The sequence below is a fragment of the Numida meleagris genome, chromosome 3 (assembly GCF_002078875.1).
Source record: "Numida meleagris isolate 19003 breed g44 Domestic line chromosome 3, NumMel1.0, whole genome shotgun sequence".
In the NCBI taxonomy this organism is placed as follows: domain Eukaryota; kingdom Metazoa; phylum Chordata; class Aves; order Galliformes; family Numididae; genus Numida; species Numida meleagris.
In genome coordinates this window covers 8,625,756-8,645,747 of record NC_034411.1, presented here as the reverse complement: position 1 = coordinate 8,645,747, position 19,992 = coordinate 8,625,756, and the positions used below count along the sequence as shown (strand labels likewise).

At 41.0% G+C, this 19,992-nt stretch overlaps 2 long non-coding RNA genes across 2 annotated transcripts in view; both read left to right on the top strand.

The window, feature by feature from the left end:
- The window catches only part of LOC110396256, a 33,577-nt gene extending 13,846 nt beyond the window's left edge, over window positions 1-19,731 (top strand). The window contains exons 3-4 of the long non-coding RNA XR_002436880.1: window positions 16,683-19,544; window positions 19,621-19,731. This is a non-coding gene — a long non-coding RNA (uncharacterized LOC110396256). The remainder of the gene's footprint in view (window positions 1-16,682; window positions 19,545-19,620) is intronic.
- LOC110396258 lies at window positions 10,374-13,288 on the top strand. Its single transcript, XR_002436883.1, has 2 exons — window positions 10,374-11,203; window positions 11,717-13,288. It is a non-coding gene; the product is annotated as an uncharacterized LOC110396258 (long non-coding RNA).

Sequence of the window (19,992 nt, the reverse complement as noted above, 5' to 3'; positions counted from 1 at the left end):
TTTTTGCATCACTAGCACTGGCATTTGTCTCTGTTGCTGTTCTTATTTAACACTGTGATAGTGTTTTCACTAAGCTTCCTTCTTTGACAATAACTTAGTAATGTTAAAATACCACTTACAGGAAAAAAAATTCCAGTATCTGCTATTAAGAATTCTGATGACTTGAATTAGGAAAAAGAAAAAAGAATGAATTCCTCTTAAAATTGTGTGACTTCTTCAGTTGCTTCAGGTTAACGATCTTGTATCGTTTACATTCCGTGAAGTACGTGTATTTTAACTTGTCCCAGGGTGTTCAGGTGTATTTGCATGTATTTGGTATGCCATAACAGTTGAAATGCTCTTAAAAAAAAAAAACCCAAAAATGCAACACCTGCTTATTCTTCCCTGATTTGCTATTACAAAGTTTGTAACCCCTGGTAGCACCCCTGGTAGGATTTGTATTCAGATTCTTGCTCAAAGTCCCACTTCACCATCTTACAGTGACCATGTGCCAGTTATCAAGGCTCAGTTATCAGATCTGCAGCTGAATAGATCTTGTGAACTGCTGTTGAAAGTGCCTTGTGATCCCTTCAGATGAAAGGCTGATGTTCAGGATGGAGTTCCTTGTATCCAGTGTGCTCTTGTGTTTCTCACTAGGCATTTGTGGCCTTCAGCTGGAGCTGGAGGAGCCAACAGCTGTTTGCTCATGTCAAATAATTAGATATAACAGGAGAGAACCAAGCTCAAGTAGTTTTACCAGGTCCCAGTCTAAAAATTTACTCCATCATGTTGTTCAGGTAACTTGCCGTATGTATTAGACCAGTGAACATCCCTTATGGGGACAGGCTGGGAGAGCTGGGGCTCTTCAGCCTGGAAAGGAGAAGGCTCCAGTGGAACCTTATAGCGGCCTTCCAGTACCTGAAAGGGGCCTACAGGAAAGCTGGGGAGGGATTTTTTTTGTAAGGGCACGTAGCTACAGGATGAAGGGAGATGGCTTTAAACTGGAAGCAGGTAGATTTAGACTAGATATTAGAAAGAAATTCTCTTTACTGTGAGAGTGGTGAGACACTGGAACAGGTTGCCCAGCAAGGTTGTGAATGCCCCCATCCTGGAGGCATTCAAGGCCAGGCTGGATGGGGCTGTGAGCAACCTGGTCTAGAGGGATGTGACCTTGCCCGTGGCATGGGGTTGGAACTAAATGATCTCTAAGATCTCTTTCAACCCAAACCATTCTATGATTCTGTGATCTGCATCACAAAATGAAAGCATAGGTACAAGATCTGCTTGGGATTCTTGTGCAAGTTTTGTTGGGAAAGTCACAATGCATTGGCCTAGCTGCTTGCCTCATTTTGCTTTCCTTCCTGACGTGGAGTTGTGACCTTTGGATGATTCCCTTCCTGTTTCTCTGGTCTCCTCCTTCCATTTGGTTGCTTTGTCTTTTTGGAGCTGAACTCTGGGGGTGGATAGGCCACACACACCATCTTATGAGGTGTTTGCACAGCACACATTGAGACTGATGACAGTCAAGATCTCCAGGCCCTAATGTACTACCAGTAATTGTGACTACAAATAACAAAAGCAACTAGTCATAATAGTGTGGAAAGGAGAATAGCTTGGCATTATTAATGTCAAGTTTAAAGAGCAGATTCTCCATTTGTGTTACTGCCTGTTATCCTCTGGGGAACTATAAGCTTCTCCCTGAACAGGCATCCAGTTTCTGCCCTTACCCTACATAACCTCACTGGTTTCAAAACAGTGTTGTTAGAGCAGATTGGCATGAAATCAAGGGGTTTTGTCCTAGGGATTCAAAATGTCTCTATTTTTGCAAGCACATGGCATCAGAAGGATCACAGAGAAACTTACCCATACCAGCCTTTTTTTCCCCAGGAATCTCAATTCCTGGTTGTTTCGCTGGTCTTTTTGCCTATGCTGCTTTCTGCAATACTAAGGGGCAAATGTCTTGACATCCTTCAGGGTTTTTTATACTGCTCTTGCTTCATCTCATTCAGGCACAAGGGATAATTGTATGGTCTGGTAATTATCTGGGAACTGGGCTGGCCCTCTTCGTGTTCTTGAGATTGGTGATAGATTTGTATTCTTCTCTGGTGTTGCTGTAGTTTAATTACCAAAACTTGGAAATAGACTAATGTTTATGACTAGCGTTTAGCTTTATGCACGTTTCTCTTTCTTCAATGTTTTTTGCTGTTTTACATGAGTACCTACTACAATGTAGCCAGTCTGGATGTCTTGAATTAGAGATCCAGGCTGTCCTTCAATTTTGTCTTTGCTTGCATTTTCAAATTCACTGTACTTAAAAATTTCTGCCTTTAAGAAAAAGAAGAAAATTTCCCCTCCAAAATGGAACTGCTTAGATTTATTTGGTAGCTTTTCAGTATATCAGTCAGTGCTTTGTGTCCTCTGGAAATGTCTCTCTGAAATCCATTATGGTATCTCCAAAAGGAACATGGAGTCAATATGGCTTGCAAATTTTTAAGTCTGTAGTTTATTCTCCTTCACAAAATACGGTCATTTACTTTGCATTATTTCTCACAAACCAAAGAAATGATAATTTTGTAGTAGGTTAAGCATTTAAGAGGTATACAGTGACAAAATGCAAGATAAGAGAAATCTCTGAGATCAGCTAGTACAGAACAGTTAGTTTGCATTTTTCTCTGATCTTTTTCCATCCAGTTTCCTGTACTTTCACTTTTTTTTTCCTAATACATGTGCTAAGAACTATTTCCAGTGAGCAAGGTTGATCAGATATCCAGGAGAGCAGCCTTTGGTAAATCAAATAGGAACATATAGCTAAATTATAACTTAGGGCCACAGGCTGAACATCCCTGTATATCTTAAGGGCTGTATATATTCAGTCCTGCAGGTGCAATGTTGCAACAGGGATGTGACATTGCTTATCTAGGGAGATATGTCAGAAATTATGAATTACAGATCAATTCTACTGAAAGAAAATCAGACCAATTGGAATCTGTTCTAAAGTTTTTAACTAGCTTAAAACTCAGTCTCTTTTTTTTTTTCTTTAGGAAGGAGTGTTTGAGAGAATGTAGGCACTTGGGTATAAAAGTTTGGATATAATTCTAAACCATTTGAAATTTGTTCTGATTTCCAGCTAAATTTCAAAGCAAGATGCTAGGCAATACGGTCTGTATAAACTGAAACAAACAAGGAGAATTCTACTGGTTTCACATTGATATATAAGTTACCAGCCAGGCCATATACTACAGTCTTTGAGCATCTCAGTCTTCAATGTATGTAGCTTCAGAACTTCTGAACATCAAAATTGTTTTTACAGTTCTAAATCAACTCCTTAAAAACCAGTCTGAATTTAAGAGCCTATTTCTAAGAAGAATGTGCCAACGTACAACAGGTGAAGATACATTTCAATGTGCTGTTTTTTCTGATTATTTGCATTTATAAATATATGTATTTCCTAGACATCCATCCATCCATCCTAGACAAACCAGATATAAAATCCACAAAATAAGCTGATAAAAAGCAGAACATTTTTCATAATTCTTCAATCTGCCAGGTTTTATATTTTTCACCCACTTACACTGATATGTATCTTTTTGTTTAGGGAAAAACTCAGGATTTATAAGGTACCAAGAGAACAAAAAATCCCAATCCTTCCCGCACTAAGGGAAAAACCAATTTTCAACTAAAAGGATCATTTCCCAATACATCCTTGTCAATGTTTTAGACTAATTTGCTCATATTTTATATGCTTTATAATGTGATAGTATTTGAGCATTATTTCCTACTACCTGCAGGTTCAAAGAAATACTCTTCTATATGGCTAGTAGATATTCATGAACAAATGGAAGTCAAACAGGCATAAACCCAAATGACTAACGGCATCTTTAACGCTTGCAAGCATTTGCTCAAGATGCATGAAGTTCTCATGTTTGAGTGTTGCTGAAAGATAAATGAGGAGCAAAATGCATGTACGTTTTTGGCTCCTCTAAAGCTGTAGTGGGAATGTCTAGCTGATGGTACAGGCTATCATTGGAAGACTGAGAGGAGTCAGGGAGGAAAAAGGGCAAAATCAAAACCTGTATAAAATCTATAGGAAGTTCCATTGTTCATTGGATAATTTGGGGGCATTGTATGCTATTTGCGTAGAAGTACTGTAAATGTATCCTGCCTTTTTGATAGGCTGCACAGGTCTGTGGGAAAAAGAAAAAAAAAAAAAAAGGCCCTATCTAGTCATTTGCTTTATACTGCACATGAAATAAAGATGAGCTTGGACTCTATAATGTCTGACTAACGATTGGTAGTCCTGGACTCAGAAGCAATATAATATTCTCATTTCTCTCTTAATCCTCTTCTTTCAGGTATATAGTTTGGTGCTTCCCCAATTATCTTTCTCGTTTCTTTCTGTGCAATACCTCAGAGGCCACCATCTCTTGTTATATTTCCAGTTTATAAGAGGGCAGACGGAGCAGAAAGTAAGTATAAGATAGTTCTGAAGCTTTTATCTTCATTTCTAAATCCTGTAATTTCTTTAAAGTACACACTGTCTTTCTTTCTTGCCACCAGAAACAAGAACTTATTTAAATGTCAAACATGGCCTTAATGAATCCCACAAGATAATCATAGCTGCAGCTGTCTAAGTTAGTTTCTATAAATAATTCTATATGATCTTTAAGTTTCTAAGCACTAACTCCAGAGTCTGCTGTTCATCTCACACATCTGTTTGAAAACAGGGATGTCAATTTTAGTAGTTAAGGTCTTCTAAGTGCTTCACTATGGGGTCACATTTTGATACTGAACCCTGAGCTCCTCAAATGTGCCAAATGAAACAAATCAAGTAATTTCGAGGAGTGAGGCACTCCTGAGTAGTCAATACTGCAATCATGAAGCTGTTGAAACCAATACTTAGAAATGTCTTGAAATAACATTAATTATCATTCAGCAAAGTTTAGCGCCTATAGAATGGTGGTTACTAAATAAGATTATGCTTTACTAACTTCATTCAACAAAGCACATCCCTTAAAACTTAAGTTCCTTTCTCTAAGGAAGCACTGAGTACATTACTCTGAGGGTGACAGACCACTGGAACTGCCCAGAGAGGCTGTGGAATCTCCTTCTATGGAGATATTCAAGACCTGTCTGAACACCTACCTGTGCGATCTGCTGTAGGGAACTGCTTTTGCAGGGGGTTGGAGCTGATGATCTCCAGAGGTCCCTTCTAACCTCTGCAATTCTGTGATTCCATGATTCTGCAGTACAGCATTTTCTCAGTACTATACCCTTTAAAAGTCTCACATACAAAGAAGGGCAAATGGCAGTAAATTAAAGTGTTGTTGCCTTGTCTTCTAACATCTGTGTGCTCCATCCATCATGAGTAGGTATTTATGCTTTCCTTTTGGAATTAAAAGAAGTCTGAGGGTATTCTAAATTTGAATCCCTTCATCTGTACACATATACCAGCCCCAAAATGAGGATTTGCAGCCAATGTGCAAGGTGGTTCCCTCATGTAGCAATCCTAGCCCAACATCTCTGTCTGGTTCCCAAGTGATAACTCTTATACCAGAATCGATTTAACAAGAGCTAGAGCAGACAGCCAATTTTCAGGCTGTTCACATTGCCTTCTCTTCTCAGTCTGCTGAGGCACAAAGACCTTGCATAACCTGAAGATGGAAAAGAGATACAGCGGGTCTCTGTAGGAGATAAAAACCTACTTGCACTCTACAAACACAACATTAGAAGATTTTGTAGTGATGCTACGTTGTGATGCTTCCCATGGTTTGCCTGCTTCTGTTAACAGAAATTTTAACTGCAGAGCTTTAGGGCTTTGCTTTTGGCTAGCATTTCTGCACCTGGATTCTCATCCAAATTATTTGAGTCTGCAAAGCAAGGATAGCACTTAGCTTTCTCTTAGTACCTGTTTCCATTTATCTTTAAAAAGTTTTCAGTGTACTTACTAACAGATTTGTTCTCAATAATTTTAATTCCCAGCCCAATTAGTTCCACAAATGGGGGCTTTTTTTTATTTCAGGAACTTCATTTTTCTTCCATCGGTTATTATAGCTTCATGCTGACATTCTGTAGGGCTTCCCCCAAGGGTATTGTGTTTCACATGGTTTTCTTGGAAGAAGGAATATTTTTAGTACCTCAGAACTGTCTCTCTGTAGTTCTGCTACACCTTTTCCCTTCAGTTGTTTTGCATTTGAAAGTAAGATGCCACTAGTAACACAGGAAGGCTGCAGTCACTGCCAGCCTGTTCTCAGTGCTGCCTACAGACTGATGCAAATTGGCATATTTAAAGCCCAGGCAGACAGCAGCTGTGTAATCCAGTGGCATTTCCTTCTAAAATGTTCTGCACAGAAGAGGAGCTTGAAAGGAACATGAAATGAAGTAACAGCTTGGAGATAAAACAAATTCCAAAATAAGAGGTAACACTACACTAAGCAATAAATCTTTTCATCTGTATCTGCAGAAAGAATAAGACACTCCTGACGTGCTAGCTCTGTTTCTGCTATCAGGTAGGTGCCCATAGACCTGCTTCCCTTGTCACCTGCCTGACCTTGCTGCAATTCCCTCCAGCCTGTGCTCACATTTTTCTTTCCCATGGAAACCAGCAGGCAGAGTGAATCACACTCATTCAGAAACAGAGCACTGCTGTCTGGTTTGTCCTCCTTCAGGATGCTTTTTGCAGTGTGCAGGAGCTCTCCATCCACACATGTGAGAAATTAACGAAGGGAGGCAGGAAACCAGCAAGGTCAAGTTGGATGGGGCTTTGGGCAGCTTGATCTAGCGAGAGATGTCCCTGCTCATGGAGGGGATTGGAACTAGATGGTCTTTTAGGTCCTCACTAATCCAAACCGTTCTGTGGTGCCTGCACACTAATACTAGGATGATTTCTGTGTGATTTCATTACTGAAATCCCAGTGGTTTGAAATTTTTTTCTTGGACTGCTTCCTTTTCAGTAACCTGTTCCTTAATTTTCCATTAAAATAATATTTTTGATTAAAAATACAGTTTCTGCCACAATAACATCTGTAGCACGATAACTCATTCATCAGGAGAAATCAGAAAATTGCTGTCTCTGTGGGTTGCTGTAGCAGAAATGCTAAGTCACAGCTTGAACCACTGATTGAGCACCGGGTAGGAAGGCAGGGCCAATCCAGGGGAGCTCAGGTGCATACCTTTGTGCCCACGGCTATTGCATTTAAGCAAATCCACACTTGCTGTAGCCTGGGACCTTGCTGCACTTTCCATCGCATTATAATTGCCTAACCTAAGCTGCCTGTACTTTGGTGCACTGAGCTGGCCCTCAAGGCTGAAGGCTGAGCTGCTTCCCTGTGAGGCTAGAGGGGAACTGTCCCCACTGCCTCCAGCCTCCCTGTCCTCACCACTGCTTTCTCAGCAAAATGTCTTTCTGGCTGGGCTGAAGTGAGGATCCAGCTGTGCCTGACACCTGGCAGTGATATTTTTGGAGTCCCACCTAAGAGGCAAGACCACAGGGAAGACATAGAAACCTGAGCTGTAGCTCTCAAGGGACAAGGTTTCCCTGTGCAGCAAAATGTGATTTAACATTGAGCTGCCTCAAAATAAAAGGCTGGAGGATTTTTTCTTTCCCACCTCTGTTTTATATCACACTGATTCTTCTCTTTACCAGTATCTTTAGGCTTTCGGTTCCTCTAACAAGATACAGTCTGTTCTGCTTCTGGGAAAGCTTGAGGAAAGGAACTGCAAATGGAAAATATGTCCCCTCGTTTCTTTCCCTTCTTCCCCCACACTCTTTCTTAAAAAGAAATGCTTCAAGCTTTTATCTCTGTTTGTTTAAACCCAGATTGCTTTTCTTAATTCTTTCTCTAGTGATTTTGTCTACGCTTCTTGTTCAAAAAGAAATAAACCACTTCATATTTAAAAGCCACAAATTGCAGCTTCCATTTTGTCGAAAAGACTGGTCTCTGTCCAGGTTTAGAAATAACACTCCAATCTGCCAAGTTTTGTCAAACATTACCTTCCTTTAACAAGAAATATTGACAGTTTTTAGATTAAAGAGAAAGAGAAACCATTCAAATAGCTTCTGTAAGAGGGAAGGTTCTGTGTTTTCTTGGTTGCAGACGTAGGGGATGAACAATGTGGAAAGATACAGTAAAAAAGAAAACAGAGAAATACCCATGTGAGGGCCAATTTTAGTCTATAATTCTGCCTGTCTTAGTCATGTAACGCAATCCCTATTGATTTCTGAAGGTTCCTCACAGAGTAAGCTAATGTTTAACATAAGTATTAGAGAACCTTGTTTTTCAGAAGTGAGAGCCAGGAAGATTTACCAATTCAACTGCCTTATTCCTGACTGATCAGCTTGCTTGATTCCTTTATTCCTGACTGATCAGCCTGTTTGATTCAGGGTTACTTAACAGATTTTTTAGAGTGAAAGTGTTGTGGAAGAGCATGATAATTACATTTGTATTCATTCTAATATGATGTGTTCCAACTCCCCCTTCATCATGTCTTACAGAGAGTTATCTGGTAAAGGAATGACAAGTCTTTGTGAAAGGATTGTAAATTCTGCCAGATTTCAGTGCTCATATATACTCATATTTCAAGTTGCATAGCAGTGCAAGATCAGACTGTGTGAAAGAAAATAATGCATACATTTTTTAATCAGGGCTATTTTTTAAGCTTGTGTGATGCAAGACCTTGTCGTTACCAGGCAGCTAGCCCACTTTTCACCTCAACCTTTGCCTCCTAGTGCACCTCAATGTGCAGAAAAAAACACTGATTTGAGTTCTGCTATGGTGCCATGCATCTCAGTAACACTCTAGAGTGATTGGCACTGACTCTGTACCCTCGGGATGGATCCAGTCTCTAGCAGGAGGCAGTGTTGGAGAGAGGGACTGCAGCTCTGGTCTGGAGGGACCTGGACAGTCTATTGATGTTTTCTTTCCCTGTCTCTTGCTGTGCTTGAAGCTGCTAATTGTTCATATTTTCTTCTGTTCATTAACGTATTCTCTCCTTTAAAATTCTGCTTTTTAAAATAGAAATGTGCATTATGTTTCTGAAAGATTGATCACAAGGAGGTGCTTTGGGTGGGAAGGCTTTTCCAAAGAGGTTACACGTGCCAGGTAGTCACTCTGAATGGTTATTTCCAGGTAGATCCTTTAAGGTTTTTGAGGTTACATGTCGTCTGATGTGCTAGTTGCACAATCTACCTAGCTCTTCAACATTTAAATATTAACATAAATGCATATTAACATACTGCACATTAGCTCCTTAGCTGAAGTAAGAGCGGGTGTTCCAGCAGAGGCAAGAAAATACTGTTGGTTTACACTGGCTTGAGGATTTGAGGATTTGGCTTGTTATTTATTCTCTATACTCTTTTTAGCAGAGCTACATGCTACATAGTTAAGGTTTTTCCTGGAAAATGAGCAAGTAATTGTATGTTTAGGCTGACTAGTGGTAACGCTGGGGAATCTTTAGCAGAAACTCACACAGAGCTACTTATTTGACTCAACCATTTCTCCTGGGCCTACCTATCCAGTACATCTTCCTTCTCTCTGCGATCTCATCCGAACAGATACAGAAGAGCAGTTCTGGTGACCACAGGTACCCATGTGCCTGACTAGTGTGGCTTTGGAAGGAGGCCCTGGAGCAGCCGAGTCTGTTCTTCTGGGGCAGCATCCATGGGCAGCCACCCTGCTCACAAACCCAGCCTGCCTGGAAAGGCAAAGTACCGAAGTAGGTCCAATGCTTTCTGAAAAGCTCTGCTGTTATTGCTCGGATCCAAAGTAATAGCAGTGCATGTGAAACAATGCCAATGCTGATTTTATAGCATAATTTGAGCACCGTTTTCTCAGGCGTTATTTCCTCTCTACTAAGTATGCTGTGAGTACATCTGTGAGTATTGATATACTGAAATAGAAACACTGGTGGTGCTCATCTCCCCCTTTTCTGCTGCTGCTGCCTCCAGTCAATGCTCGTGGCCTACATGCCTACATACATACAGATGTATGCACAAGGTACCTGATCCTGCCTCTTAATTATTTTAGCCCAATTCCTGGTCTTCTGCTTTGTGCTGATGAATGGGAAATTGTAGTAGCGTTGTGTCATTTCGCTGGCTTCTCAAATGTGGAAATTATGGTAAAGTTGAGAACAAGTGAGATTGGATTCATAGTTCCACCTCCTTCTTTAATTAGCCAACTGCAGTATCTGCGGAGACAAAGAGGGAGTGGGGGAGGTTCTTTTTTGTCTGTTCTTTCTTGTCCTCCTGTTCTCACCGAGACCGAACCCTTTCATGGTGTGTGCTTTATTTACAGCTTCCCTGACTACACTACGTCAAAGGTTTCCCTGACCTTGGCTTCATGATTATGCAACAGAGCGTTGTAAATTATCTTGTCACCAGAATCTCCATTTAGGCAAATATAATCACTTTCTTGTAAGGACCCAGGCCGAGTATACAGAAACAAAAGTCTACTGCATAATAATGAGAGCAATGTGCTACTTGGGAAGAAAAAAACCCTCTGCCATATGGAAAACTACCACAAAGGGTGCTTGGAACCTGAATGCCATTAATTTGTGCAAAGTGCTTAGCAATTCTTTGCAAAAAGGTGGTAAAGTGTAAAATGTTATTTTAAGCTATACTGGGAAATGCAGCATAACCTGGCCCTTATTGAATAGAGCGCTGAATGTCTGCGCCTTGCTGCAGTGACACTTGGCAGCACTGCACTTACTGCTTGGCAGTGCCTCTGCAGGCTCCATATTGCAGGGAGCGTTCTTCACCTTACTGGCTCTCTGATCCATGTGACTCGCAGTCTACTTCTACAGCCGTGGTAATAAAGCATTTAATGCTAGTTCCTTGTGATGCAACTGTATTCTGCTTGATGCAAGAAAATCACATTATGTAGATTAGGAGTCAAATGGCTGTGTGTCTGCAGGTGTGTATGTGCACACAGATGCATTCTGATTCCTTTGAGGATATATATCTTTGCTTGGCACTGCTAGCTGCAGGAGATGTGGAAGGGATTGGCTATGATAGTGATGATTGTGTCCAGTGAGCTAGAATCAGTTTAAGAGGTAGCATGTTTGCTAATGCCAAAGCTGCTCTCATGTTTGTTTCACTTCAGCTGAGAATGGTACTTTCCCTTTCTGTATTTCAGGCTGATGGAAAATGTCCCTCCCATAAAATGACTCTTCAGTTTGTCTCCAGACCAGCTCATGAGCATTTTCCATTTCTCTCTCCACAAACTTGAATGTAAAATCTTGAGCTTATATATATACTATATATATATATATATATATATAGCATACAAGGGAATCACAGTATCTGTTCTTACTCCAAAGATTTCATAATTGGTCTTTAAGCACAGTACTTTCTCCTTTCCCTCTCCATAGTAACAGAGGAACTATTATTTCGGTATATTTGTTAGGAATGTAGTTAGTATTCAGTGAATAAAACCAGAAAGCAGTATTTCACATAGAATAATTATGAATATGTATTTACTTGAATAAGATGTTGATTTTGCATTAATTCTGCACGCTGTTTCTTAGACAAATATGCTAATGATTGATGTGTGAAAATTTACTTTATTTTGGACTTGTCAGACTAACTAACACAGTGATCCAAATCCAGAAAATTTCTTTGTGCCTGAAGAGCGGTAACAATTACAGGAATATTCCAGGGAAGCTTACTACTAATACATTAAACTCTTCTCTTATGGATTTGGTGACTTTGCACCAATGTTGTCAAACATTTTTTATTTTGCAGTTGTCTTTTGGCACTGGTATTCAATCGAGTTCTCATAGCTATATTAGCTATACCAGAACACCAATTTAATTAGGATCCTTTCACGTGGTCTCTGTGACAAACACTGCAGCCAACAATATGCACAATGATGCCAGTGAGCAGTGAAGCTGGGCACTTGCTGGTGAAGTGGGCAGTTCCAGTGGACAGCAGTGGTCTCAGCAGGAAACATGGAACAGTGGATGTCATTTTTCTGGACTTTAACAAGGCTTTTGACACAGTCTCCTGAAGTATCCTCGGAGCTGAGCTTGAAAGAGAAAGACTGAACAGCAGGATGGAAAGGTTGATGGAAAATTGGCTGGACCACCAGGTGCAAGGAATAGCATGCAGCAGGCCAAAGCTGAACTAGTGGCTAGTTACTAGTGGTGTCCCTCAAGGGCCACTGCTGGGTCTGATGACCCTTCAGAAAACCTGAGCAATTCATTAAACCTGAGCAATGGAATGAGATGGACTTCCAGCACATTCACTGATGACACAAAATTGAGTTAACAGTCAGTACACTGGAGGGCCTCGCTCTGAAGAGGAACCTCTGCCCTTCACTGGCCTCGTTGCACTGACTAGGCTGTGCAATCCCATGGAGGTACTAATCATAGAATCACAGAATGGCTTCGGTTGGAAGGGACCTCAAAGATAATTTAGTTCCACCCCCTTCCACTGTGGCAGGGCTGTAAACCGCTAGATCAGGCACCAGCCCAGGCTGCCTGGCGCCCCATCCAACCTGCTCTTGAACACCTCTAGGGATGGGGCACCCACTCTCTGGGCAGCAGTGCCAGCACCTCACCACTCTCTCAAAAATTCCCGTTGACATCTAAAAGTAAAGACAATGAAGACAATGAAGAGATATGACCTTCCTCAACAGAGCCAAATTTGCAACGTAAGTTTCTCCAACATCACTTCAACATGGAGAAGTGTGTGAAAAATTCCAAGCTGATCTGAGTGAAGACCTCTCTGGATTTGAGTCAATGGGATTGTACCATTTATGTTAATGGCAACAAGATTTCACAGTTCCCTTCATTTAAATGTGTATGCAGAATCCCAGAGATAATTCAGAAATTTAAGGGCAATGTTTAATGCAGTAATAAACTAGGTAAACAGGTTGACACAAAAACGCTCATTGTTCCCAAGCTTTGCCATTTTGTTTTGTTTTTGAAAGGCTTCTTGCGAACTGAATTTCATGGTATTTCTGATAGTGAACCAGGAATTAAACTTTTTGATGTAAATTTATATATGGAGAAGTGTACTGGGCATTTTGCTTGGGAACTTCAGTGGCAGGGAATCTATTCTTCCAGTTGTGTGATGTGCCCAATGAAGTGTGCGTAGGATAGACTTCCGAACTGTTCGCTACGCTTTCTTAAAACCTCCAAAAATACTTCAACATCTGAGTGTATGGAAAATAACTGAATAAGAAAAATTAAATTTGGGTGATGGCTACATGATACAAGATTTTTCAGCATTGCACTGCTAATGTAACTGATTGAGTACAAGATGTGTTGCTTGCCATTTCCCGGAATAAAAAAATGAGCTGTTGAGTCTTAACGCGCTATTCCAATTATGGTTATAAAACACTGAATCAATTCGTTCTTTAAAAAAACAGCACTTGCAATAGTGCTTGGAATTAAACAGTATTAATAATGATTCCAGATGGGTTGTATTTGGCACTAAGAAGTGTGTGAAAGGAAACATTTTAGGGAACTCATTTTAAACCAGAAGTTTGAATGATTTATAAAAGTCCTTGAAAGATTTTTCACTAGTGAAAACATGCTCTCAACCTTTGCACATTTGGAGCTAACAAAGGAAGTGACACTCACTGAGTGCAAATCTTGGCATTGGGGAAAAACACATATGATCACTAACAGAAATGCCTGAAATAGTAAAATTAAAAGCCCTTGCAAAGTCAGATTCTCTGCACACTCCGTGTGCCGAATTTCTCTATTAGTAAAATAGGAACAATGTCAGTTCCTCACCTTTAAAGAGTACTGGAAGTAGGAAATCTTTTGTGATTATGAGGTAGATAGATGGTACTAATACCTGTAGCAATATATGGGGAATAAGAGCACCTTCTGTTTGTAATTTAAACTTTTCCTCAGGTCTGTGAGAGACAAGACATTGGGCCAAGAACAGTGAGGCCTATGTCTGACGATAATTAGTTTAGTATCTAACATTAGGCTGACTTGGGAATACTGGAAAAAGATGAAGGCAAATTTATAAACTCTTATCCCCAAGTAAATGTTATCTTACTCCACTGACTGATTGTCTCCCTTTCCAGCAACATCCTTGTTATAACCACAAAGTATTTAGCAGACATTTAGCTCTCTTAAATGCAAGTCAGCAGCTAGAGTTAGGAAAAGAGTTAGCATCATGTGGTCAATCAGCTTCTTTGCTGGTTACCAGTGATTCATGCGTTATATTTAACAGAGGAACAAGGAAACAGATTACACACACTTCATGTGTTAAATTAAATCAATTATTAATAGGCAGATGGACATCTTACTAACTTGTACTCTGTAATGAACTTGTGTGAATGGTAAACAGCAAAGCAGAACCTAATAGACTGCCCCAAACCACTTTTTTTTGTTGTTGTTTGTTTAATCAATTATGGTTTTAGTCTAGTGTCAATTAATGGAAATTACTGAATTTCTGCATCCTGCCTCCTCTATGATTTACAGCGCATTCCTTGGTCAGGACTTAAGGGAGAATGTCTTTTGCAGGGGAAGTGAAAACGACAGCGCATGGCTTCTGTCTCATGTTACACCCATTTGTAACCTGCAGATTGGCTTCTTTTTCCCTACAAAGCCTGAGAGATCCCCTGGCACAGTTAATTCACAAATGCCTCAGAACATTTCTCCTTGCAAAATTCCATCCTTTTATTACAAAAGTCTCTCTTCTTCATTCTACCACCTTACATAGTTCTGTCGGCCAACGTCACCGACTTTCTTTGCACATCTAAGGCTGCCCACTTGTTCATAATTTCTGGGCCCAAGCTGAGCAAGTCTATTTGTAGAAGATAGTTGGACTGCACACCCAACTTCCTTCCCAGTGGTCCAGGCTCCTGGAAGCTCATCTTTTTCAATGAATAAGTGGTATTCTTTTTTACCTACTTTAAAATGTTAACAAATGGTTCCACAAGCAAATTATTGGATGCCAGTACTTCCTAGAGCCATGATGTGTTGATAATTGCTTGGCTTTGTTGTGTGTCATTATTCTTGTTACAATTTAAAAGCAGATGCAGCATGATTAGGAATTTCATTTATTAATTCTAATTATTGAAAATAATAAAGATTTAGCCTTTAGTGTTTCAAGACTTATAAAGAGCAGCTGAGGGAATCAGGGTTGTTTAGTCTGGGGAAGATGAGATGAGATCACCGCCCGTGATGACTATCTGAAAGGAGGTTTCAGAGAGGTGGGTGTCGGTCTCTTTTCCCAGGTGACAAGTGATAAAACATGAGGAAATTCTTTAGATTGGTCATTAGGAAGAATTTCTTCACTGAAAGAGTGGTCAAACATTGGAATGGGCTGCCCAGGGAAGTGGTGCAGTTCTGCGCCTGGAGGTATTAAAGAGGTGTGTGGAAGTGGCACTGGGGGACATGGTTTAGCGATGAACTCAGTGGGAGAGGTTGATGGTTGGACTTGATGATCTTGAAGGTCTTTTCCAACCCCGATGATTCAGTGTTACTGTGTTTTTTAATTCCATCTTAGTGGATAGTATATTACAGCTCTACCTTTTGTTAATTACAGATTTAAGAAATAATACCATTGCTTCCTTTCACTTTCTGAATTTTCCAGGCCTTCACTTCTTTCCCTTTACCACAGCATGAATTTGGAAAAAAAGATTGCATCCTACATGTTGGATCTATGAGGGTTTACTGTTAGTCCACTTATACTTAGCCAGGTTCTGATGCTCTGCACAACCAACAGTGCTGCGCTTTTCAGGTTGTGCTTTCTCTTCTCATCTGCCTTGGGAGCCCTGGCCACAAGCATCACTTTCCATTCATCCTCTTTAAAACGGTTTACAGGTTTACCCTGTTGTTTCTTCAGGAAACCATCTTGTCCTTTTTTTCGGGTTTTGATATTTTGCAAAAAGGATTGGTAGCAATTCTGACCGTACACCTTTCCTATTCCCTACCTTCTTCAGTAGTTTCCATGAATGGTATCATATTGCCCATATTTGTAATTTTTCCATTCATTCAATATGTATGGATGAATCCAACTTCATAGTGTTTAAACAAAAGCTCATCGAAGTGAACGGAAAAATTCCTCATTCCCTCAGTTACTGGGCCTCATAAACTTGGCTTTGGTTACTCTGAAGCTTTGTGCCTTTTGTATAATTATTTATAAGTTTACGAAGTTGGGGGAAAGTTTTTGTAAGTATGGCAAAAATGGAATATCACAGTTTCACAGCACCTTGGCATAGCTATATATGAATTAGAGAAGTCAGAAAATCTGCTCTGCTCAGTAAAGTAATACTAACAGTTTGGAATTCATGTTGGGCTCAGGCAGGCAGACCAAAGCACCAGCAACTCTGCCTAGGAAATACAGGGAGGAGAGCCAAACCTCATAAACATTTCTTTTCAAGAAAAATAGGTTTTGAAACTGTGTAAATAAAGACACCACCAAAGGGGGAAAAAAAAAGTTGTTCTTCTCCATCATCTAGGATGAAGGTTTTTTTTTTCCATTTAGGAAATAAAGAGGTCTGTGAAAAACAATTAAAATCTATCAGAAGCAAAGCAGTCTGGATGAGAAGAGGAACAAATAAATGAAAATTAACCTTTTCTTTTTTAGGATTGTAGGAGCTGTCTGTGAATTGTTTGGTATTTTAAAGGTCTAATTTTCTGACAATAGATGAGTTTCAGCAGAGGATTTTTAACCCATGTCTTTTTATATCCTTGTGCAACGTAGCAGATACTAACACTAGCATTTCTCTTGTTTACAGAAATAACTCTGGATTTGACTGAAGCCCCTGGAGAAGTATGACCTTGCTGTTGTCCCTTGCTAAGAGACACAGCCTTCCTGTCTCCTTGGCCAAGACAAGATACCAGTGGAGGCTTGAATCCTGCAAGATCCTACAGCAGGCTGGATTACTTTTAGCTCACTAAAAGCTGTGTTACACAGTTACAACACAAGCTTCAGGTCTGCATGTGCATAGTGTTATTTCAGTTTTGGGATATATCCTTAGTAACACCTTTCAGGCCTGAGGAAGAGGCTTTTAACTGTTCCCTGCTGACTGGGGAAGGAAGGGACAATTCCCAGCCTGTTCCTTGGCTGTGGCTCTATCAAATCCTGGCTGTTGCAACCAGAACTCTACAGATGTGGGAACCTCTAAAGGAGAAATTAAACATGGCTCTACTTCTAATGCAGATTGTAGGACATCAGATAAGTATCTGGGCATGCAGGCATACAATGCCTGCATTGAAGGAAAAGATACAAACCAAATCTGATTGCTTTATTGGTACCTTTTTTTGTTCTTAAAAATGCACATTTTTAGCAGAACCAGAAGTACTTCTGATATGTCAAAACAGGCATTTGAATAAACTTGCAGATTATACAACACACTAGAAAGAGAAGCTCATTTCTGCTTTCCCAGTTGCCTAGGTGATTAACATGAGATAAATACAGTTCTTCCTATGTCTGTTCTTAAATCCTTAAGACAAAGAGTTTTTGACTTGGTGTTGCAAGATGTGAAGGTGTTTCCACAGCTAGATTTCACAAGAGTTGGACCCTCCTCCCTTCCCTTTCCTTGTGTCACATTTCTGCTCTGGAGGTCACCTTACAGGCACTATTTAATGCCCTCCAAACCCTGCATAGGCTGGGAGCTGGGGTGACTGAGTTCAGTGGTGTGTGTGCTTATGTATAAAGCTCACACTAGTTAAAAATACCAAGTAATATATAATTATCTGTAGTGCCATTAACACCCTGTAAGCATTAGAGCAGCAAAAGGTGGTTGGCCATGAGAAAAAGCAGATTGCTGGGCTAGAAATCAGGATACCAACTGCTGCCTCTGGCTTTGGCACCGAGTGGTGTAACCCTGAGCTAGTCAACCCATTTCTAATTCCTCCCTTAGTTTTTCTCTGTCATGTCTATTTAGATAAAATGTCCTTTGCAGCAGGGATTTTCTTTCCCTGTGTGTTTGTACAGTGCATGACACAACAGGCCCCAAGCTCTGCTGATGGCTCCAAAACACAGAACCTTCATGAGAAGAGACTTCTGATGCAGAAATCTCCATATACGATGGCTTCAGAAACCTCAGTTCTGCTGCCTATTTTCCCTTCTTCCTGAAGATCTCAGGCTGTTTGTAAGAGAGCGTCAGCTAGAGACTGGGAAATGCTGGTGCCCTTATTCGACACACCAGGAAAGAGAAATACAGAAATGTAGAGTGGATTTCTCCAGCTCACACAGGAAGCAGGCTTTTTTTTCCTCCCTCCCTATATTCAGTACTACGAAGAGACACAACATTTTAAATAAATAATAAATACATGCATAATCCCAGCACATCTTCCAGTTTTTACCTCCCGCTTCCCCTCCTTCTTCATGGGCCCACAGAAACCACCACATCTGCATGCGCTTCCTTTAGTGTCTCCTCTTTCCTTCCCTCCTCTGCTGACCTCTGGAAGCACTCCACGGATTACCTGAGCAGCTCGGGGCCACGCAACAAGATCTCTACTTTCCAGAGACAGCCACTGAACAAGCCTGTAATGTCTAATCCAGCCTGAGGCTATAGATGCCTGCTTCCACCTACCCCTATTTGGCCTTTGGGCCAAATCCTTCCCACTACATGGCAAAACAGAGAGCTAGCTGCCTTTTGCGTTTAGAATCGTAGAATCATAGAACCATTAAGGCTGGAAAAGGCCACTGAGATCACCCAGTCCAACCATCAACACAGTCCTGGGCGTTGTGAATTTGGAGCTGCTTCAAAAAGGAAGCTTGGGGAAAGAAGAAAAAAAAAAAAAAAAAAGAAGGGAAGAATTTTATTCTTATTTTTGCTTTAAAAGACGTTGTTTCCGACCTGTTTGCTGGGCTGCCGTCAGCGCCGCGCTGTGCCTGCGCTGTGCAGGGCGAGCAGCCCCGGCTGTTGGCCGGGCTCGCAGGGCCACCTAGCGGGAAGGGCAGGAGGAGCTGGGTCACTGCCGCGCCTCGCTGAGGCTGCTAGGCCTCAGGGACTAGCGGGCAGCTGGGGGCAGGGCACAGCCAAACCTCCGCCCGAGAAAAGCAGAGGTTGTGACTTGGGGCATCTGAACAGCGCTGTCCAAACTGCTGTTAACTGGAAAATCTCCCAGCCTGGCTTTGGTGTGTGATTTACTCTCTGAAGCCCGGTACAGACACAATAAACACCTACAGTGGCTGACTGTGGGAGCTGAATTGGCGGTGGTGTGATTCATCCTTCATTTCCATCATGGATTTCATGGGACATGATGTTGGGTCATCATGTTGTGATTCATCCACCTACAAAATGCCATTTACCTCTACGTTGCTTAGGCAGAAAAAGCAGTAGGAACTCAGGAGGACAGGGGTCCCTAAAAGCAGCGGGGCTGGGCCTAGAGGTCCCTCCTGCCTCCTCATCCCTTGTGCCTTTGATGGCTCCATCTCTCAAGATTGCCTCCTTGACTGCATTCCCTTGATGCAGGCTTTCATGGGAAAATGTTGTTGCCTAATTCCTTTGTTTCCATCCCAGGTCTACAGGCAACACTTTCATGGTTCTTCCCAAGCACCTGTCTGGGTGGGCCCGTATGTGGATGCTGCGTTTTGGACTGATGGCATCCTGAAACCTTGCAGCTCGGGCCTGAAACAGGCATCACATGTGAGCAATCCCAGGCAGTGAAAAGCCAAGCCCTCTCATAAGCATGTGCATTTATTTTTTTTTTTTTTCTCTTAAGGTGAATGCTTTTCCTCTGCAAACTACAAAATCCGGATCTGGGAAGGAACATCCTCCTGCTCCCACTCTGGGAATATAGACCTTGAAGACGTTCTTACACATAAAAATTTAACATGAACTGAAGCTTCTGAGTCAGAAGCAGATTTTCTAAATAGTGAGAAGCAGTTACGCTGTGGACATTCTGAAATCCTCTTCTTCTGAACTAATTATGTGCTAGCAGTAAAACTGACACAGTTATGCTTATTAATTTTTTTTTTTTTTTTTTTTTTTTTTACTTTTTACCAGAAGCATAGAAATTCTCTCTTAGGCTTAGTAAGTGTTTGCATCATTTCTGTCCTGTGTGCTATATTAAGGAACATCTACATCATCAGCA